This window comes from Psammomys obesus, unplaced genomic scaffold, assembly GCF_907164565.1.
Source record: "Psammomys obesus unplaced genomic scaffold, mPsaObe1.curated_primary_1811, whole genome shotgun sequence".
Taxonomy (NCBI): Eukaryota; Metazoa; Chordata; class Mammalia; order Rodentia; family Muridae; genus Psammomys; species Psammomys obesus.
In genome coordinates this window covers 20,392,626-20,413,547 of record NW_026593286.1, presented here as the reverse complement: position 1 = coordinate 20,413,547, position 20,922 = coordinate 20,392,626, and the positions used below count along the sequence as shown (strand labels likewise).

General features: G+C 41.8%; 1 protein-coding gene across 1 annotated transcript in view; it reads left to right on the top strand.

Moving 5' to 3' along the window:
• Window positions 1–20,922, top strand: part of Vwc2l (von Willebrand factor C domain containing 2 like) — a 174,900-nt gene that overhangs the window by 143,735 nt on the left and 10,243 nt on the right. The gene's annotated exons all lie outside the window — the stretch shown is intronic.

Sequence of the window (20,922 nt, the reverse complement as noted above, 5' to 3'; positions counted from 1 at the left end):
CCGAATCACATCCTACGCCACTTCTCAAAGCCCAGCAGCTTTGGCTGACTCCGAAGTGCTAAGCGGTTTCTGTAAAATAGAAAGAATTTCTTCCTAGTGGCCTCACTTTCACTGTGCTGCTGGAAAAGCGGAACTCTGAAGCATGCACAGTATGTCCTGAGTGTGATTATATTTCAGTCTCATGACTGTTAAAGTAACGAGGATACTGCGGTGCTTTGCAGGTTACAGCGATGTTTCCTTGCTTATTATTTTACTTGGCAATCTTTCGACCCTGTGAGAATGAACATGGAGGAATAACATTGCTCTCTCTGCCCGAAGCTGAAGAAGGGACATTGAGAAAGCCCAGCCAGATAGTAAGTCACGGACCAAAACGAAGCCCTTGGCTTAGTTTTGTTCAAGAAGATGGGGGATGGAGCAGCTTAGCTGTGTCGCCAGCACCCTGGCTCATCTGGGTGTGTGTTGGTACCGGTATTAATCAGAGAGCCTCGGGTGACCGAGTCACATTTTTTTAGCCAGAACCACGTGCTGTGAGATCTGACTTGTAAAACCCTTAAGAAAATATTAGCTGAAATCAGGGAGGTAGTGTGTTGGATCTGCTGACCCAGATTAGTCAATTAGAATGTCTCTCTGTAGACATTCTATGTCTTGGGTGTGACTTGGCTTGGCGGTTTCTCAGGAGCATGCCCACACTGCTGGATGTCTTTCCCAGAACATTCCAGCGAGAACTACTTTCAGACACCGGAACCCATTCTTGTAGGGTAGAGTTTTGAACCAAGATGTGATAGCGAACAAGTAAGGATCAACAGTAAACTAGGGCAAACCTCATAACAGTAAGATTCAACGTGTCTCATATATGATTGAGACATTGCTGCTATGTTCAAGAAAACTTTGCTGAGAAAAAGAACAAACGGTTGAAGAGTTAATCTCTCATTGACGCAGTGGCTCACACACTACTCTCTTTTGTAACAGTCTTATGATATGAGAGCTGCCATTACCCTATTTTGAAGATACAAAAGCATGGGGCACAGCACAGAGTTGGGAAAGTCAAGGCTGTACAATCAGTTAGAAGAAAAACAGAAATCTTACCCCAGGATCCTAAATGGGCTAGATGGTGCTCCATCCCCATTGCCCTGACTCTTCCTAAGCTCCAGCTGCCTTACCTGCAAGGTCATCTATACAAGCTTCTTTGGATAAGAGGGTCTACCCAGGAAATCTCTGCTAAAGGAGTCTTATAATGACTATAGGATGTGCTGAATTTTTTTTAAATCAGCTTGGCACAAGGTAGAGCCATCTGAGAGCAATCCAAGTACGTAGTGTTCATCCTTGGCCTCTGCTTCAGTTCCTGCCTCCAGGTTCTTGCTTGCAGTCCCATGTTAGTGATGGAGTCTGACCAGAGAACTGTAAGTAAAATAAACCCTTTCCTCCCCAGCTTGCTGTTGGCCATGGTGTTTCACCACAGCAATGGAAACTCTTAGTAAGACACACGGTATCTACAGCAGAGTACATGATGCATTTCGAATGCTGAGGGATCGTGAGTACTGTGAGCAAAGTAGTGAAGCGGCCCAAGCCAGTCTGGAAAGTTGAGTTATGGGCTGCAAAGATTAAACAGGAAAAAAAAAAATCTATGCGTCATTCCAGAAGCAAGGGCGTGCACTCTTCTCTAGAAATCTATTGTTCTCACTTGTTCATCTTTCAGCAATGTATCCACCATCCGCACTGAGTAAGCTGCCATAGAAAATCGAGAATGATATGCAGCTGTGCTTTTGTATTAATGATGAGAATTAAAGCGGTGCCTTGTAATCATTGCACAAGGTGTGTTTTAAAGGAAGACGGCGATTTTTGTCCAAGGCACAAAAGAGGCCTGTGACCATGCGATGCACGTGGTTTCTTACAAAGCACGGACTATTTCAAATGCCAAACGATGGAGAAACCTCAGCGCTGGCAGAAACTCTAGGAAAAGGATTGATTTCTCTGGAAGAATAAACCATGTTTTACCATAATCTGATAGTGTAGCTCGGTGAGAGTACCTCCTTACCATGAAGGAACCGCAGGATTCAATCTCCCGTATCAACAAAGAAACAGTATTATTGTGGCAATTTTTTAAAGACTCCAGATTTCAACCCAACTGAACCTATGACTTGAAAATGTTGGTGTATTGGGGCCTGTAAGATGGCTCAGTGGATATAGATGCTTACTGTCAAACCTGACAACCTAAGTTTGATCCCTAAGACCCGCAAGGTAAAGGAAAAACTGATTCTTGAAAATTGTCCTCTGACCCCTTTAGGCACACCATAATATAAACACACACATACATCTGCATACACACACACATACAAACATGCACACGAAGACACATACATGCACATATACAAATACGCATACATTCTTATGTTCATTCCCATGTTATATACATACACACATATGTATACCTGTACACACAAACATACACACATATACATGCGCACACACATATACACACATACACTCAACATACGCACATCATCCACAAGCATAGTAAAAAAATTTTAAGCTTTCTGTATTAGAATTTTTGAAAAAAAAATCATGAATAAATAAATACTCAGTCATAAAAAGAACTACGTACAATATCTCATAATTTTGTACTTTGGGCAGGTGGGAATGTGAACAAAACTCAAGAGACCTCTTCTGCTTCTAAAAGTGTTTCTAAACCCCAGCACTCAGTAGGTTGAGGCAGGAGGATGTTCAAGATTAATGTTGTCTAAACACTAAGTTCAGGGTTAGCTTCAGCTGTGTAACAGGACCCTATCTCAAAAAAAAAAAAATAACAACCATAATAATGTTTCTTATTATTCTCTCTGCTGCCCCTTCCTCAACTCTGCTCATGAGCTTCAGGATTTGATTTAAGATCGTGTGTGGAAACATGAATGCTAATGCATTAATGGTTGAGCGGGTGAGGTGATACGTGTAGAAAGGGTAGAATAGGAGTACTCCCGTTTAGCCCAGGAGACTGTTCATTTAAAAAGTCTAGGGCCAGTGAGATAGCGCAGGGGATAAATGCACTTGCTGAACAAGCTAGGAGATGAGGATTCACTCCCCAGAACCCACGTGAAGGTATTAACAGAGAACCGACTCCCTCGTTTATTCCACAATTCTGTCCTCTAACGTCTACCCACGTACTTGCACACATGCCTGAGCACACACACCCCTCACACAAGTAATACTAAATAATGATGATCAAAACAGAAGCGGTCTATTGACGTTCCCTTCCTCCATGGTCAGTACCATCTATTATGGCGGAGAAAAGGAATCGCTGTGGCATTTGGTACATAGCTGCCAAGATATACAAAACTTCAGTTCGATTACCATATGTTCACTGTGTTAATTTTCTTGCAGCCAAATGCTCCCCGGATCTTATTTGCTGTCTCTTTCAGCTCCGCCTAGGTTCTCTGGAATTCCCACGTTTTCACTTCCTCTGTCAGTAATGCTCTAGTGGGGAGCAGGCAAAAGCGCGGTTTTATTATAGAAATGGCCACAGCAGGAGCAATACTGTACTTTGGTGAGGCAGTTGCCCTCATTCCCTGTGACTGTTAGTTTCATAAAAGTGGAGTGTAATGTTCACAGTCAGGCTGAGCAATTATTGCAAATATCAAAATTTTAACAACAGGAAAACACATGCAATTGTTCAAATGCCCCGTGATTTACTGTCGTGTTTGCATTTGGAAAGTGAATGTCATTCTTCCAGTCTGAAGCCTCAATTTTTATACAAATCATTTTTTTTTACCAAAAGCTGAGAACACAATATTACAAACGGCGTAAGTGGCTGAGTAAGAAAAGTACTCTCGGGGAAAATTGCCATGTTCAAAAGACTCCGCTGAAGCCCAACATCACACAGGGAGCTCCGAGGAGGATGATACCCTAATTTTAACACAGGAGGCAGAATCTACTTCTTGGAGCATTGTTCAAGGAAACTACAGTCATTTCCTGTTGCTACTAATGATTTTCAGCTATTACCATGCAATGTTTTGAGAATTTTATTGGTACTAAATCCGGTGTAGATACAGAAATGGATACAGATGTTCTCTCTGTCATATTCCATTGTAGAAATGAGGACATAGTAAAGGAAGGTCCAGTTAGGGGAAGGATGGTGATCTCAAGATGATAGCATTTTTTTCCTAAGGCTCTGGAATGTCACCATATTTCTAGCCACAAGCTGGGGCATGGGGAACGGATAAGAAAATAAATAGAACACTTAAGTTTCAAGCCTCACACACTTAAGTTTACGTCCTCCGGAGGTCTCTGGACCAACCGTAAAACTAGAGCAAAGATGGTCAGAGAAGAACACTGGGGACAGGACAAAACAAAAGGTCTAGATGTGTACAGCCTTAGATGTGCATGGCTTGGAGTAAGCTAGAGAATGCACATTAAGAGCAGCACAATGGGACGGACCAGAACTGAAAAGACAGAAGAACGTCACTTGTTTGCCACATGGACTATGTGTCTTAACATCTGTTGCCTGTATCTATATCAGACACTCACAGGCCACGATTTGATATTTTAATGATAAAGGCCCATCAACATGAAACTTCCTGGGGAGCAGACGAAAAGCAGCAGCCCTTATAGATTATAGATTAAAAAAGAAAATCCAACTCAACACCACCCACCTTTCTCTGCCAGTGGCAGGACACCATGATCGAAGCGGGCTGTGCGCATGCAAAGCCAGGCATGCTTGAAACTACAGAGTCTCCAGGAAAATGCAATAGGGAAGTGCTAATCGCCAGTACCTGTGCTTTAGTGGAAAAGAACCTTCTGAAGGTTTCATCAGTCCACCTTCACGCTGACTTTCCTCCGGGATGAATAGCTGGAGGCACACTGTTTGGGTCCTGAAGAAGCCTAGCGCACTGTATACAGCAGATTGCTGAACAGCGTTTGTGGAAGGAATGCACCGTGTTTGAAAGCCTACCTCTAACTATTTCACAAACGCTCTGATTTCTTCCTCTGGCTTTGTTCATTGATTTCTCTTTCATGGTGAGTTACACACATTCATGTGGATTCAGCCTCCTTTAAATGTTTTCTCAATTTGGAGGCAATGCCAGTACGACTCCAAAGTTCTCATTCAATTTACAGAAACCATGACTCACAGCTGCTTTTCTCTCAGAGGCGCCCCAACAGTAGTGAACTAGAAGAGTAATTAGTCATTCAGACAACTCGGTCCTTTTTGTTTGTTTTTGTTGTTGTTGATGATGATGATGATGATGATGACGATGATGTTGGTCCACATGACTCAACATCTCTCCCGTGATGTGGGTGTTCTATCAACACAAAGCATATGATTTGCAAGCCTAAAAATTTTACACCTTCTTTTTCTGTTTCATGCCAATATTCTTCAGAATCCGTGTGGGCATTAAAAAAAAAAAAACAACTGTGTGTTGGCAGAGAAGATGTACATTTGATTTCTGAAAATGAACAGTGCAAGCCAGGACTTACAATTCATAAATAAATTTCCATGTTTTCCCTGCAGGATATAAAGACTCTGCCTACAAATTCAAATCTGAATAGGGAACTCAACCAAATCCAGTGGATTGAGGTGCCATCCTGAGAGCCTTGAAGCATCTTTTCTTAATATATAAAAGGAACTAAGGGCAGACCACAAATGTGTCAGCCAAATCCTTCAACTTATTATCACAGTTGATTTCTGTTGTGTGACAACAGAAACCTCTTCTGCAGAGACATAACACAATGTCTACTCAACCCAGACTGAGAACCCGTGGCTGACCAAAGTTCTGATAATACCAAAGTCCAATTTCATGAAGCACTGAGTTTTATTGGGGTTTCCTGTAGGAATACGGGTGACAGGTTACTCATAGGAGCAGAAACGACCCAAAGACAGTTACATCACCAAAGCCCAACCCAGCACAGATAACAGCACACAAAACCAGGGAACCTAGAGCACACTGCACAAATGGCAGGCAGTGCAGCAACTTAGCGAGTGTCCTTTCTAAGTGACTCTGTTGGTCCGCACCAGCTTCCAGGAAGCTCTACTAGTTTCTGTTTCTCCCAGGCAACCAACCAGTCTACTCTCCAGGTCTTCGCAGCTCAACTTCTTCCTGTCAGAGTAGCTCTTAGCTTCTCTCCTTGACTCTGCCAGGAAGGGGCCTAGTGAATCTGGTCACTTTCAATTCTGAAATGAAGGAGTTGGCAGAACTGCCGTCTTCATTCTGGAATATTAGGGTGAAACTGCTTCCTTGCATTTTCCAGCATACAAGAGGATCTCTGCCTTGCTGGACTAACGGTCCCTTGTTCTAATCACCCAGGGCCTTGTTTCCCTCTTTACTACAGATGCCGGTTGTCCTGCCTCCCTCTTACATAGACATTCTCCTGAATGATCCATGATAAGGTCCCTTGACTTAATCTTGTGTTCAAACATTATCATGTTATGTTTTCCTGGGTTAAAGGGAATAAGATGTAAACCTGTTTAAACAGACACACACATAAAATGATGAAACAGAAGAAAGTTAAGAATTTGGCTTAGAAAATATCTGGGCTCAGGGGATCCTGCAGAGACTGATGAATCAACCAAGTATCATGCATGCAGAGGATCTAGACCTCCCTGCTCAGATGTAGCCCATGCACAGCTCAGTGTCCATGTGGGTTCCCTAGTAAGGGGAGCAGGGGTTGTCTCTGACATGGACTCAATGACTGGCTCTTGGATTGCCTTCCCTGGTGAGCTGGCCTAACTAGGCCACAGAGAAAGAGGATCCAGGCAGTTCTGATAAAACCTGATAGGCTAGAGTCAGATAGTAGGGGAGAAGGGCCTCCCCTGTCAGTGGACTGGGGGAAGGACATAGTGGGGGAAGAGGGAGGGAGGGAAGGTGGAACTGGCAGGAAATGAGGGAGGGGGCTACAGCCAGGATACAAAATGAATAAATTGTAATAAATAATAATAATAATAATCAAAAATTTTTAAATATTCAAAATGGAAAAAAAAAGAATTTTGCTTAGCCATATGTTCATATCACAAAAGATTGAGATTTGAGTAGAATTAACAGAATACATTACTTTGGTCTCCCTTTTTGATTCCCAGAATGTAACAACCTTGATGATTCTCCTATCATTCTATCTAGTTGTCTCCACTAAGGCCCAGGCAGAAATACAATCAGACAAACACAACCCACTAAATTAGTTCAAGGATTTCTTCAGGGTCACTCTGTGAATGTTCTACTGCAACAAGACTAGCCCAGATATGCAAATGCTTTAAAAGTGCCTAACTCAGAGTTTAGAACCAAGTTGGCCTGAAAACCTGCATGTAAAATGCCAGTGCTGCAAATTCTCTTTATTGTTCAAATGCTCCAGAAAGTACTGTCCCTGGGGCTGTGGAGTGCCATTTGGAATGAAAATGAACATCATATAAAGACTTGGGTGTATCTAAAGGTCAGTGGGCTTTCTACCAGCCGTCTTACTCCCTCACAACAGATTTGGCTGTGGAAGTGGTTTATAAATTTCACTTGGGAGAAATAAATGCAAGTATTTTTAATAACGTGGTAATGTTTCAACCCTGGCTCTTCCTTAAAGTTCAAGAGCACAGTCTCATGTTCACGTTCTTATTTTCTCGATCAATATTTATTGCCAGGAGCAGAATAATTTTAAATGTCTAAACATGTTCTCATCATTCTCAGGACTCAAACGTCAAAGCTGTCCCCTTTCCTCTTTGGTTCAGTTTCCTCTCCTGTCTCTCTCGGTAAATGTTTTTTTGTTTTTTTTTTTGCCTGTCATCAAACCCAGAAGCTGGAGATGAACTGCAGACACCTTTCTCAGACATCTCTGCACTCAATGACATTAAATGCTAAGCTTTAACCAGGGAAAACATCTCTGTCTGCCTAAAGTCTCTCTTTAGTCTCATCCTTCACCTGCCTGGTCACAGTATTTTGCATCTCACGGTCTCCTCTCTGATGACAAACACACTGTTCAGTCATCCACACTCTGGACAGAGGGAACAGAGGGAAAAATTGGTGCCAAGTCGCTCTCCTAATTAAAACACCTCAGCTGCTCACCCCAGACAGCCACTATCGCCGCCCAGCTCTCCACACTGCCTACAGGTTAAACTTCAAAACCTCCTTTTAGCTTTCCCTTTGGCAGCATCTCCTTCAGGACTTCCTACCCTGTTTTTGAAACCTCTATGCCAGCTACAAACCTCCTGGAAACAAAAGTTAGCAAGTTTACAATAGAAAGGATTATCTTTCGGGTATATGCCCAAGAGTAGTATAGCTAGATCTTGAGTAGAACTATTCCCTATTTTCTGAGGAAGCATCAGATTGATTTCCAAAGTGGTTGTACAAGTTTACATTCCCACCAGCAATGGAGAAGGGTTCCCCTTTCTCCACACCCTCTCCAACATGTGTTATCACTTGAGTTTTTGATCTTGGCCATTCTAATTGGCGTGAGATGGAATCTCAGCGTCATTTTTGATTTGCATTTCCCTGATGACTAAGGACTTGAGAATTTTTTTTAAGTGTTTCTCTGCCATTAAATATTCTTCTGTTGAGAATTCTCTGTTTAGCTCTGTATTCCATTGGTAAATTGGATTTTTTAGTTTGTTGATGTTTAATTGCTTGAGTTCTTTATATATTCTGGATATTAGCCCTTTGTCGGATGTAGGGTTGATGAAGATATTTTCCCAGTCTCTAGACTGTTGGTTGTTCTGTTGACTGTGTTCTTTGCTTTACAGAAGCTTTTCAGTTTCATGAGGCCCCATTTATTAATTGATGATCTTAGAGTCTGAGCTGTTGGTGTTCTGATCAGGAAGTTGTCTCCTGTGCTGATTAGATCAAGGCTCTTCCCCACTTTTTCTTTTAACAGATTTAGTTAGAAGGTTTTATGTCGAGATCTTTGATCTACTTAGACTTTAACTTTGTGCAGGGTGATATTATAAATATGGATCTATTTGCATTTTTTCTACATGTAGATATCCAGTTAGATCAGCACCATTTGTTGAAGATACTATCTTTTTTCCATTATATGGTTTTGACTTCTTTGACAAAAATCAGCTTCCCATAGGTATGTGGGTTTATTTCTGGGTCTTTGATTTGATTCCTTTGATCCACCAGTCTGTTTCTATGCCAACAAGGACATTCGTTCAACTTTATTTTTAATAGCCAGAATTTGGAAACAACCTAGATGTCCCTCAACCAAGAAATGGATACAGAGATTGTGGTACATTTAGAAAATGGAATACTACTCAGTTATTTAAAACAAGGACATCATGAAATTTTCAGTCAAATGGTTGGAACTAGAAAAGATCATCCTGAGTGAGATAACCCAGACCCAGAAAGATACTCATGGTATATACTCACTTATAACCAGATATTAGCTATATAATATAGAATAAACATATTAAAATCTACAAACCTAAAGAAGCTAAACAACAAGGAGGACCCTAGGGAGGATGGTTACTTCTCATTCAGAAGGCAAACAGGATAGACACCAAAAGAGGCAGAAGAGAGGGAACAGGATTGCAGCCTACCATAGATGTGCTCTGAATGACTCTACCCAGCAGAGGATTGAAGCAGATGCAAAGACTCACAGCCAAACTTTGGGTAGAGAACAGGAAGTCTTACAGAAGGGTTGGGGGAAGAACCAGAGGGGACAGGAGCTACACAAGGACACCAACAAAGCCAAAAAATCTGAGCCCAGGGAGTCCTGAAGAGACTGATGCATCAACCAAGGACCATGCATGGAGAAGACCTATAACCCCTGCTCAGATGTAGCCCATAGGCAGCTCAGACTCCATGTGTTTTCCCTAGTAAGGGGATCAGGGGCTGTATCTAACATAAACTTGGTTGCCTGATCTTTGATCACTTCCCCCTTGTGGGGTGACTTTACCAGCCCACAGAGGAAGAGGATACAGGCAGTATTGATGAGATTTGATAGGCTAGGGTCAGATGGTAAGGGAGGAGGATGGCTCCTTTCAGTGGACTAGGAGAGGGGGAGGGGGAAAGAAGAAGGGTGGGTAGGACCAGAAGGAGATGAGGGAGGGGGCTACAGTCAGGAGATAAAGTAAATAAATTGCAAAATAAAATAAAAATAAAATAAAAATAAAAACAACAGAAGGGATTAAACTGTTAATAAAGATAATTAAGTAATATCACAAAGGAGGAATAAAGTGCTCTGAAGTTGGAAGGGTAAGGGTAGAACTATGATAGAGGATCCAGTGTATTACTCAGAATATATGTCCTCTGTAAATCCTTCGAACACTTATAAAGAAAATATAAAGGACACATTCACGACAAGAAAGAAATTATTTGGATCTACCAAAAGCCTCAGTCCTGTTTTACAAGTGTTCTCATTTTAAGGACTTTGAAACGATGGAAAATTTAGTAATGCAGACTGAAGTTGGTGGGTTGCTTTGGTGTCAGGAACAGTCTCAGACTAGGCTAGGTGATTGGGGTAGGGATTAAACAGTGAATGCTTTAGAGAACCAATCTGTGAAACATACCAAAGTCTTACAGAGAGATATCAGCTCTTTCTTGGTGAGCCCCATGGCTGCTGGCAATGCAGTGTCTCTTACTTCTATTGATGACTATGATTGACCCCATGCTCTTGGCTTTCATTGATCTTCATTGACTACCTTCTCCAACTTAGAACCAGCAGTTCATGAATTCACCATTTTGTTCTTGCTGACTTCTACTTGCCTCACAAAACAGTCAACCTACATCAATGTAAAGGCATGGCTACTAGGTTGGATACAGCAGCATGCATTCCACACAACACCACAGGAATGCCAGGCTTTCTTCCCAAGAGGCTTTCAAGAACTGGCAAACTCGTCTCCTTCAAGAAGTCATTCCTTCCTTCCTTGCAAAATGAGCGAACATCATCTCACGGCTCTTTCTCACCGATAAGAAACCCATCTGCCCTCACCCTAATAGTGAGATCTTAGACTGGGGAATCTCAACCTGTGGGTCATGACCCCTTCAGAGGGGTCTCCCAAGACAATTAAAGAACACAGTTGTATTCATGTTATGATTCATAACAGTAGCAAAATTACAGTTATGGAGTAGTGAAGACAACAATTTTATGGTTGGGGGGTCACCACAACATGAAAAATGTTAGTAAAGGGTTACAATGTTAGGAATGTCAAGAACCATTGTGTTAGAGTAGTCCCTCTTGCTGAAAGCGCTTGCTTTGATAAGTCTGGAGTAGAGGCTTGTATGACAACATGCTCCCTGGTGATGCTGTGGCTCCCACTGGCCCTAAGATCTTGGGGTTTTCCCTATGATTAACCCCTTCATAAAAACCCAGAAATTCTAAAAGCCTGTCATCTTTCATTACTGGTCTTTTCCTCTTTGAATGGAGGCATATAAATAAGCAAGCATCACTAATTTGAAAAGAAAAAGAGGCCTTCAATTCATACGACATCTTAACTTCTACTCAAATTGAGCTTTTATAAATGTCTCTCTCTCTAACACACATCACACACACACACACACACACACACACACACACACACACCTACATAGTTTTTAAAACCCCAAAGGAACAGCTTTATCAGCACAATGACGTGAAAATTGACTTTGCTGACAGATTGCTTCCCCTTCATTTCCCAAGATTGCACTCAGTTTTCCCCAGAGCCTACAGGAAGCCTTCCTTCCCCACTATTCCCCCTCCTTCTATTTGAATTCAGACTGTTCCCTAATACCCTACGACCTCCTATTTCTAACCCTACTTGTTTCTCTGTCTGCTAGAATATAAGCCTACAAAGATCTGGAAACATGTCTAGTACTCTACTCTCTGCCAAGAGGACAGTAATATATTCGGAGGGAAAGGGAATAGACAAATGACATTGATAGTTGACACCTGTCCACTGGTGTCTGGAAAGGTGGCAGATTTGGTGATAACCTATTTTGAACAGTTTTTTCTACCTAAGATTAGCCATGCCTGATCTTTACCCTCATCCCAAATCCAAGCTAAAACACCATTTGCACAGAAGGAATAAAACAGATGATTTTTAGATTCCCAGGATGCCAGTCAGCACCATAATTATTTGTTTGCTTGCTAGTTAGAACATGAGACTGTCTCCTCATATTTACAGCATGCAGTAGGTCCTCTAATGATGTTACACCATCTAAATCTCAGGCATTGTCCTACCTGGGAGCAAATGTTGTCTACAGTCAATTTGTGGTTATGTTAAAAAGCCGGGGCCTCAATCCATGATCTGAATGGCCATATGAAATGCACTCTCCAAGACAAAAGTCACTCCCCAGAGTGTCTCAGCACATCGGCAATGCAGAGAGTTCCTTTTAAAGTTCAATTTTCGAGGCTGTTTATTCTGCAGCAATTCTAGCTCAGACCAGACTGATTGTTTTGCTGGCTTAAATTGTATTGCAGACCTCGAGGAAGGGAACATAAACGGTTGGCAAATTTACAGCCTTTAAACACAATTGCCTGAACTGAGGGGGATTCCCTTAATATTGCTTCTTATAATTTTTTCTCTCCTTAAAAATTTTTTTTGATTTCTCAGGCATTCCAGATGGTGGGGTGTCCACAGGATCAACTTCAAGCTAAAGCTCTCAAAGAAAATCCCTTTTTAATGTGAATTCTGTACATGTTTGGTATCACTGCCAAAGAAGAAGAGTTGAGGTGACAGCTGAGATATATTACTCATCTGTACCAATAATTTGACTGTATCAGCAAAACTAGCATGCTATAATCCGAGGCCAGGGATCCAACACCAAGGAGTCTTCCAATAAATACAAATCAATATAGTAATTTCCAAAGAGAGAAAAAGAAAAAAAATCCCTTTATATTCAGTTTAACTCTTTAGTCTACAATTTCATTCATTCTTTTGTTAATATCATCCATTCCTCCACTGGTGCCATCATCAGTTCCTGCCAAGCTCCCAACCTGGAAAAAGCAAGCTCTCACAGAGTGGGACTGCAAGCTCATTATTCTCGGCGGCACCTTATGCAAATTAACTCTTCTGGCGTGTGCGAGGGATGCAGTCTTGTTCTTAGTTCATAGATGAGAAAACAGTGTGGAGGGGAAGAACAGAGAGAATAGGTGCTTTGCCGGAGGTCACAAGACTATTAAATGCTGACTGTCTGCCTAGAGCTCTCTTTGACAATATTGTTGAGCTCTGGAGAGAAAGATCACAGAAGCAATCAAATTGCTACCATACAAATTGTAGCCATTTTCTCCAGTCCGGACGTTAACCCTGCTCAACAATTCCATTATACCTCCCCAGTCAGCTGCGTCAGCCCTTTTCTGTCCTTTTCCTCTCCCTCCGCTCTTTCCAGGTTTATGTCTCACCTACTTCCTAGAGAAACTAGAAATTAGCAGACAGAAACGAGCTCAGCTTCCTCTTGCCTACTGCTATGATAAATGAGCCTGTTTCCCATCTAAGAACATAGAATTCAATGCTCTTTGCCTTTCTCGAGGATGCTGTCCTATCAACACACCCCCACCTCTGCCTACATCACAAACACTTCCTTCTCCCCTTGATTCTTCACAGCCAGCTTCTCCCCCTCTTTCACAGAAACTGTCCTTCCCTCAGGGAACCCTCTGGCTTCCTTTACTTCTGCATCCTTATCCGTGACTTCAGCCCTCAGTTTGCTATATTTTCTCTTGCTTTTGCCACCTCAGAATTTACTCTTGTCAAGGTAACAAAGAGCTTGCCTCAATCCTAATTTCAGTGGCCATCTCAGCTGCATTTGACCTGAATTTTTTTTTTCTTTTCTTTTCTGATCTTAGGCACTTGTATGCCTTTTGTCTTCTCTGGTTCCCTCCTTTAGTAATTCTAATCAGTTCCTTCTCTGTCTATACCTTAAAAGTCAATGTCATCTTAGGCCCTAGTTCCACCTGCTTTACAGCAAACATCCCAGGAAAACTTTTCCCACACTACCCTGGCTCCAGTGACTGTTTATATGCCAGGGGCTTCCACCTCTTAATTAGGCCACGCTATTCCTCTGTGCGTGTTCTTTGTAGGTGGTTTGTAGTTCCTTCAGCTCAAAATCTCTAAGCTTGACTCCATTCTCTTTCTCCCAAAACACAGCTTCTTCATCATGGTTCCATATGCGTGCTTACATCAGAATCTTATGTGGCGAGGGCCTCTGAAAGACTCTACCAAGCAGTGTATCAAAGAAGATGCTGAGACTCAAAACCAAACCTTGGGCAGAGTGCAGAGAATCATATGAAAGACAGGGGAGTTAGTAAGACCTGGAGAAAACAGGAGTGCTACAAGAACCAAATATATCTGGGCACAGGGGTCTTTTCTGAGACTGATTCTCCAATCAAGGACCATGCATGAATATAAGCTAGAACCCCTGCTCAGACATAGCCCATGGCAGCTCAGCATCCAAGTGGGTACCCTAGTAAGGGGAACAGGGATTGTCTCTGACACGAACTCAGTGGCTGGCTCTTTGACCTCCCTGCCCCCGAGGGAGGAGCAGCCTTGCTAGGCCACAGAAGAGGACATTGCAGCCAGTCCTGATGAGACCTGATGAGCTAGAGTCAGATGGAAGGGGAGGAGGACCTAACCTATCAATGGACTTAGAAAGGGGCAGGGAGGAGATGAGGGAGGGAAGGGGGGAGGAGGCTACAGCTGGGATACAAAGTAAATAACCTGTACTTAATATAAAAAATAAAATTATAAAAAAAGAAAGTTACTACATACATTATCTGAACGCAAAAAAAAAAAAAAAAAAAGAATGTTACGTGGCCCCTTCCACGTCACTCCCCAGGCTCAGGCTACCACTAGTATGAGAGAGTCACACTGATGAAGTCTCCCAAACTTCGCACATATTTATCTGCTTCCTTCTGTTTCCCATGGTTGCTGCAACATTCTTGACTCATGCAAGAATACTTTGCATCTGTTTACTTTCCTCAACACAGTAACAACAACTTCTGATTTGTGTTATCCACATTGAAGCGAGTGTAACAATTAACACATTTCAAATGATAAGTCCAGTCATACAGTGGTTTCAATTGCCTTTCAGATGCTTTCTATCTCCAACCTCAGACATAGCTTTTTAGTAATACCAAAGACTTGGTTCTACTTGTCTCTACCTTTCATTCCATATCCTCCCACTTCCTCTACTCTGTAGCATCTAGAAGGGTCCCCAAGCTCGGCCTTCACTAACAGCACTTTGGAAAGGTTACCAGGACAACGACCCTGTCCTGAGCCTCTCACCATCCTGGACTCTTCTCACCACACAGCACCTCCTCAGGGCACTTTTCTCTTTAGCCCCCTCTCATAAACTAGATAAAAATTGCTTAGTATATGCAGTCTGTATTTCATTTTTCATAAACTTTGCCCCATTATCATTTAGCTTTTGGTTGCGGTTAACCACATCCACTAACGGATTTTGTCCATTTGTCTCATCAACACTGTTTCAAGGTACTCAGACAGCGGTGGGTGGTTAATATTTGCTTGTAGAGTTTGAAATCATCAGCTCGTTGTCACTGTACAGCTAAGCTAACCAGTTTTATTGCATACTTGTGGAATGTGCTTATGTTAATCATGTCATCGCTCCTGTCTCAGCATTAAGAACTGTGTACAGGCATTGTTAGCTGTGCATCTTAGAGAACGCCACTTGAAGTCTCCCTGCACCGATGGCATGTCTAACGTCCATCGCCATCCCAGCCAAGAGGAGACCATCATCTTCTGTCATATGTTCTGATAATGAAATAAATTACATGTCATCTTTATTTTTTTGTTGTTGTTTCCGTAAGGCACTCCATGTCTTTGAATAAAACTAAAAACTTCTCCATTTCTTCTCCATGATGGAATGGTGTGTGTGCACTTGTGAGTGTGTGTGTGTGTGTGTATGTGTGCGTGTTTTGTTGACAAGCCTAACTATTTCTCCATCAGCTATGCGGTGTGACTTCCTTCCTAACATGTTCACCTAAGCCTATTTTTAAGGAAATGAAAATAGATTTGTAATTCTTTTATTGATGAAGTAAGATGTTTTCAAAAACTATGCGAGGAATAGGTTTGTTCAAAGAAACAATTTTTTATTATTATCATTTATTACAATTTATTCAATCTGTACCCTGACCCCCTCTCACCTCTCCTCCCAGTCCCACTCTTCTTCCCTCATCTCCTCCTATGCCCCTTCCCTCATCCACTGATTGGGGAGGTCCTCCTCCCCTTCCAACTGATCCTAGCCTCTCAGAACTGGCTGCATTGTCTTTCTCTGTGTCCTGGTAAGACTGCACCCCTCAGGGGGAGGTTATCAAAGAGCCAGCCACTGAGTTCATGCCAGAGACAGGCCCTGCTCCCCTTACTCAGGACCCCACTTGGATATTGAGTGTATGAACTACATCTGAGCCTCAAAGAAACAATTTTATATGAAAGTTGAGAAAAAGCTAAGCAACATCCTTTTCTAACCTGGTTCAAATCTAAAGATAAGTATATACTATTCTGTTTCCAGTGAACACTGACTGTTTTTAAAAGTGAGGTCATTAAATCATCTAAAATAGTTCCAAATGTCATGTCTCATACACGTCTCCTTGGCTCTCAAGCCGTCGTGTGGGTAAAAATCGCACTTATTGGAGAAACACAGTAATGACAGCCTCAGAGGCTGAGGCTGAAACTTCAAAGTAATTGAACCATTTAACCACTATTTACTTGCCCAGAATTTCTCCTCTGAAATGACCCTTTGCTAAAAGCCTATGTTCTTGTCGCATGCTGAATTCATTGCCTTTCAGATCTGCTTGGTGTGCAGCAAGGTTGTTCCCAAACTGACACTAACTATGTTATCTTCTTGGCTTCTGGTATCATGGCTTTCATCCAAGCTCTGCTTGATCTTCACACAGAAGCTTGCATTGGAATCACTTAGAATGTGGTGGATTATGGGGGCTCCTCACCTAAGTTTTCAAGCTTGGAAGGTAAACGACGGGGCCCGAGAACTTAAATTCCAAGGGCATTTGTGATGATGGTGATAAGATTGATCAAGAACCAAACTTTCCTTTAAAAATTCCTCTGTCCTAAAGGTAGGTTATTTTCCACAATTCATAGCATTTCTTGCCCCAATATTATATAAAATGTATCATCCTTATGAGGACCTTGTGCCACATTCTTACATTTCTCTAGGTCAGTATTGTCTGACAGAAATACCCTGTGAGCTGCAGGGATAGCTTCCTCACTCACTCACTCACTCACTCACTCACTCACTTACTTGTTTGGGTTTATTGTTTTTGGAGGAGTAAGAAGTGATCCCATGTAGCCCAGGCTGTCCTCAAAATTACTGTGTAGCTGAGGATGACCTTGACCTTTCTTTTCTCTGCTCATCTCAATGCTGGGGTTTGCAGGCAACTAGAGTTTGAATGCAGAGCTTCTTACATTCTAGGTAAGCACATACTAACTGAGCTCAACTCCAGCCCCACCAGCATGAGTCTAATTTTTTTTTAAGCAGTCATATTGAAAAGATAAAAGGTAAGGTCAATTTTAATAACACATATTTAAATAATACATATAATCATAGAAAAAAATATCAATCAGCTGTTTCACCTTCTTTTAGTTTTATGTCCAATTACACACTGTCCCTGAAATTTGATACACGCCTTTTTAGACTCCAAATGGACTGTTCCTTGGAATACCCATGTCTCGAGTCTGCCTGGCCACACATGCCCAGTGTCTTCTGCAGTGGGGAGTTACAGGCCGAGAAGTTCGGAAATGGAGACAAGGAGACTCCCCTTGTTCTGCACTTTGCTATATCTGCCCTCACTATACTTTCTCAGTTTCAGGATATGCCAGCTGCACTATCAAGTAGATTACAAATTCCAGGGACAGAGAACCGTATCATTAAGCACACTCACTGATTTTAAAACACCTGTTAGTGTCGGAATGTATCCTTTCCTCTTGTGCACAGAGCCAACCACAGCTATGTCACGCTGACTCCCCTCCTGCAGAGCGTCTACACTTGTTCTCCAGCCAAATATCCTACTTCTCCTTGCTCTTCAGCTAGCCTCCCCCTAGTAATGAAAGCCACATTAGCAGCATAGTATTTGTGCTTCCTGACTCTCCCCGCCCTCCTGCAATCCTCTATAAACACACACACAGACATCTGCTTATCAATATGTTTTATTATGTACCCACGTCTCTGCACAACAGCATTGCTATTTGATATGCGCTCATGGAATCCTTGCAGGTCGTGAGTCTTTCCTTTTAATGGCTGCAGACCACGTACATCAGGATAGCATAATCTGCTCAATATTTCTGTTCTGGATAAAAACTCACAATTGATCCTTCTTTAAGCAGGGAAAACAACAAAGTGTCCCAGCTTTATATCAACTTATATGTAACATCTATCTCTGTCTGTCTTTCCTTTTACTTAGCTTTCAGTCCCATTTATAACCCTTAACCTGAACATTTTCCTACCACACCCACACCTTTTCTTTCCAACAAGAGCACTGACCATTAGCAGTCTCAGTAATTCACTGTAAGCCATTTAAAAAAAAAAACATGACCCAATCAGCAAAGGGCACACACCAGTGTCTACACCCTCAGGACTCTCTGGAGAGCCATTATCCAGGAATTTTCTTCACTTCTCTTTTTCTGATTAACAGTAATCAAGCCTGGGAGAAATCCACAGAGACTTTATTGCTATATTGCCCACTCAGTCTGGAAACAAATATCAGTCCACATAAGTACAAGAAATGTTCTCATTATTCTTTGAAGGAATAATGATAATAATAAATTAGACCATAAATTAAAATATTTGAACTTGATAACCTAAGCAAAGTTATTTAGCTTGCAGCTAGGGTGATAGCAGTAATCAAAATGATAAGCAGCAATAACTATTCAGCTTCACTCTATGACAGGTACAGTCTTGGTGTTTTCAATTTATTTGTCTCTTCAACACCTCTATGAAGTAGGTTCTCTTATTTTATTATAACTCCCTGTCATGGCTAAGGACACTTAATTCATACAGCCAGCCAATGCCCAAGCAGGACTGAAATGGGAGTTGTCTAGCTCCAGGGTCTTAATTCTCTGCATTGCCTATCTCTTTGAGTTTTCAGCATCCTCATATGTAAATTAGATGGGACCATGTGAACCCTGATTAGCCGTAGGACAGCAGTGAGAAGCAATATCGGGACTTGAAAGTCATTCACGATTCTAACGAAGTGGGACACTCATGTTTGAAAATTTTGAAAATTTTGACTAAGCAAATGGTTAGACTGGCAAGCAGGAGACACCTAATGCTGAGCCTAAATGTCACCCCATGCCCAGAGCTGGGTGATTAGCCTGGGCTTAGAATGAGTGGCCACCTTTCACTTGTGTGTCTTTACCATATTCTTCCTCTCTGGGCTCTGTCCCTTGAATTTTACTTAATTGGAACACCAAGCTATAAATCTTATGTACTTAGGGACCAGAAAACCCTCTGGCGTTCTCAAAGTGAAATCTGTGTGGGAGTCTGCCGATATTGAATTTTCAAATAAAATGATTAACAGTCACCTTCAGGGCAGCCTCTGAGAAAATAATCCTTCCTGAATCTTGCCACCTTAATCTGAGGAACACTTTTTTGTTTTCAAGTTTAATAAAAAGGGTAGTAACATAGGGATAAGTGACTAAAAGCAGGCAGAGAGAGACATCTCTCTGTCCAGTGCAAGGCTCCTGTTGGCAACTGGAATGTCATCTCTGCTCTCTGTCTATGCCTAAGAAGGCCTTCAGTACACATCACCAGGAAGGGCTAATGCATTTCATTCCATTTTAAGCGTGCTAATCTCTAATTTCTGGTTTTATTAGCAACATTTTTCCAAGATTCTAATAATTGAAAATAGGTCCACCTGATCAGAAAGTCTATTTGCTTTTCCAGAGCACAACAAGTTTTATCAGATTTCGTGAAGCATAGAATTAAAATCAGAAGGAGGAACATAATCCAATCCAATTCAATTGCAAACTGAAGCCTACCAGCCTACTTTTCAATGAAACAATGATTTAGATGATCTGCCAAATATATATAAGAGGTTTATGGGTTTACACAATAGAAATTGGCCTCATTTGTGTGGCAGGAAGATCATTTACAACTAATTTCTAAAAGACACCAAGTGCTGATATTGAACTTTCAAATCAAGGCTAGAGATTGAAATTATCTAAAGAGGACAATTAAACAGCATAAAGCTATTTCCTAAGAAGGAGTTTTCAAGGAAGCCATAGTACTTGATAATCATAAAGTGCAGATAAAGATGGTATGACCAGCCTGGCTCTCTAAAGAGAATCTGTGTTGATAAGCAATAAAAATAGAGCGTAGCCTTCTGGGGTGTCCCCCAGTTACCCCAGCTGTCCTCTATGCTTATCAGTGGAGCCACGCTGCCTTTGTGACTGCTGGTGCTTCTCGGGACCAAATCCTGCTCTTGGGAAGATGTTCTATTAAAGCTCCTTACAGGGTCGTTTCCTTGCATCACCTGTAAATTTTATAGGTAGGATCCCTCTTCCCTTTCATCCATTCTCCCATTCACCCATTATTCCCTTTGCTTCCCCACACACCCCAGAAACTTAAACATCCAAGTTGCTTGACCCTGCTGCACCCTATTATCCCAGGTGCTACCAAAACTTAGAGGAAATGAACAGTGTAGCTCTTGTTTTCAGAAAAAAAAAAAAAACTGCTTTGCGTTCTGGGATGGAGCATGAAGAAACTGCTCTGTGTTCCCCATCTCAATTTCTCATTAGCTGTGAGACTTTGGGCCTTTTCTCTTTGGCTATGAGAAAAGCCTCACCTGAAAAGTAAGGAAAACTATCTCAGTGGAAAAGAAAATAAATAATGCATAAGGAGCTCTTAAGAAGTATATAAAAGTCAAAGGGCAGTGTCACACGCCTATAATTACAGCACTGAGGAAGCCTGAGGTAAAAGCATCTAGGGTTAGAGCTCAGCCTGGGCAATGTAAGCAAAACCTCCTCTCAAAAGAAGGAAGGAAGGAAGGAAGGAAGGAAGGAAGGAAGGAAGGAAGGAA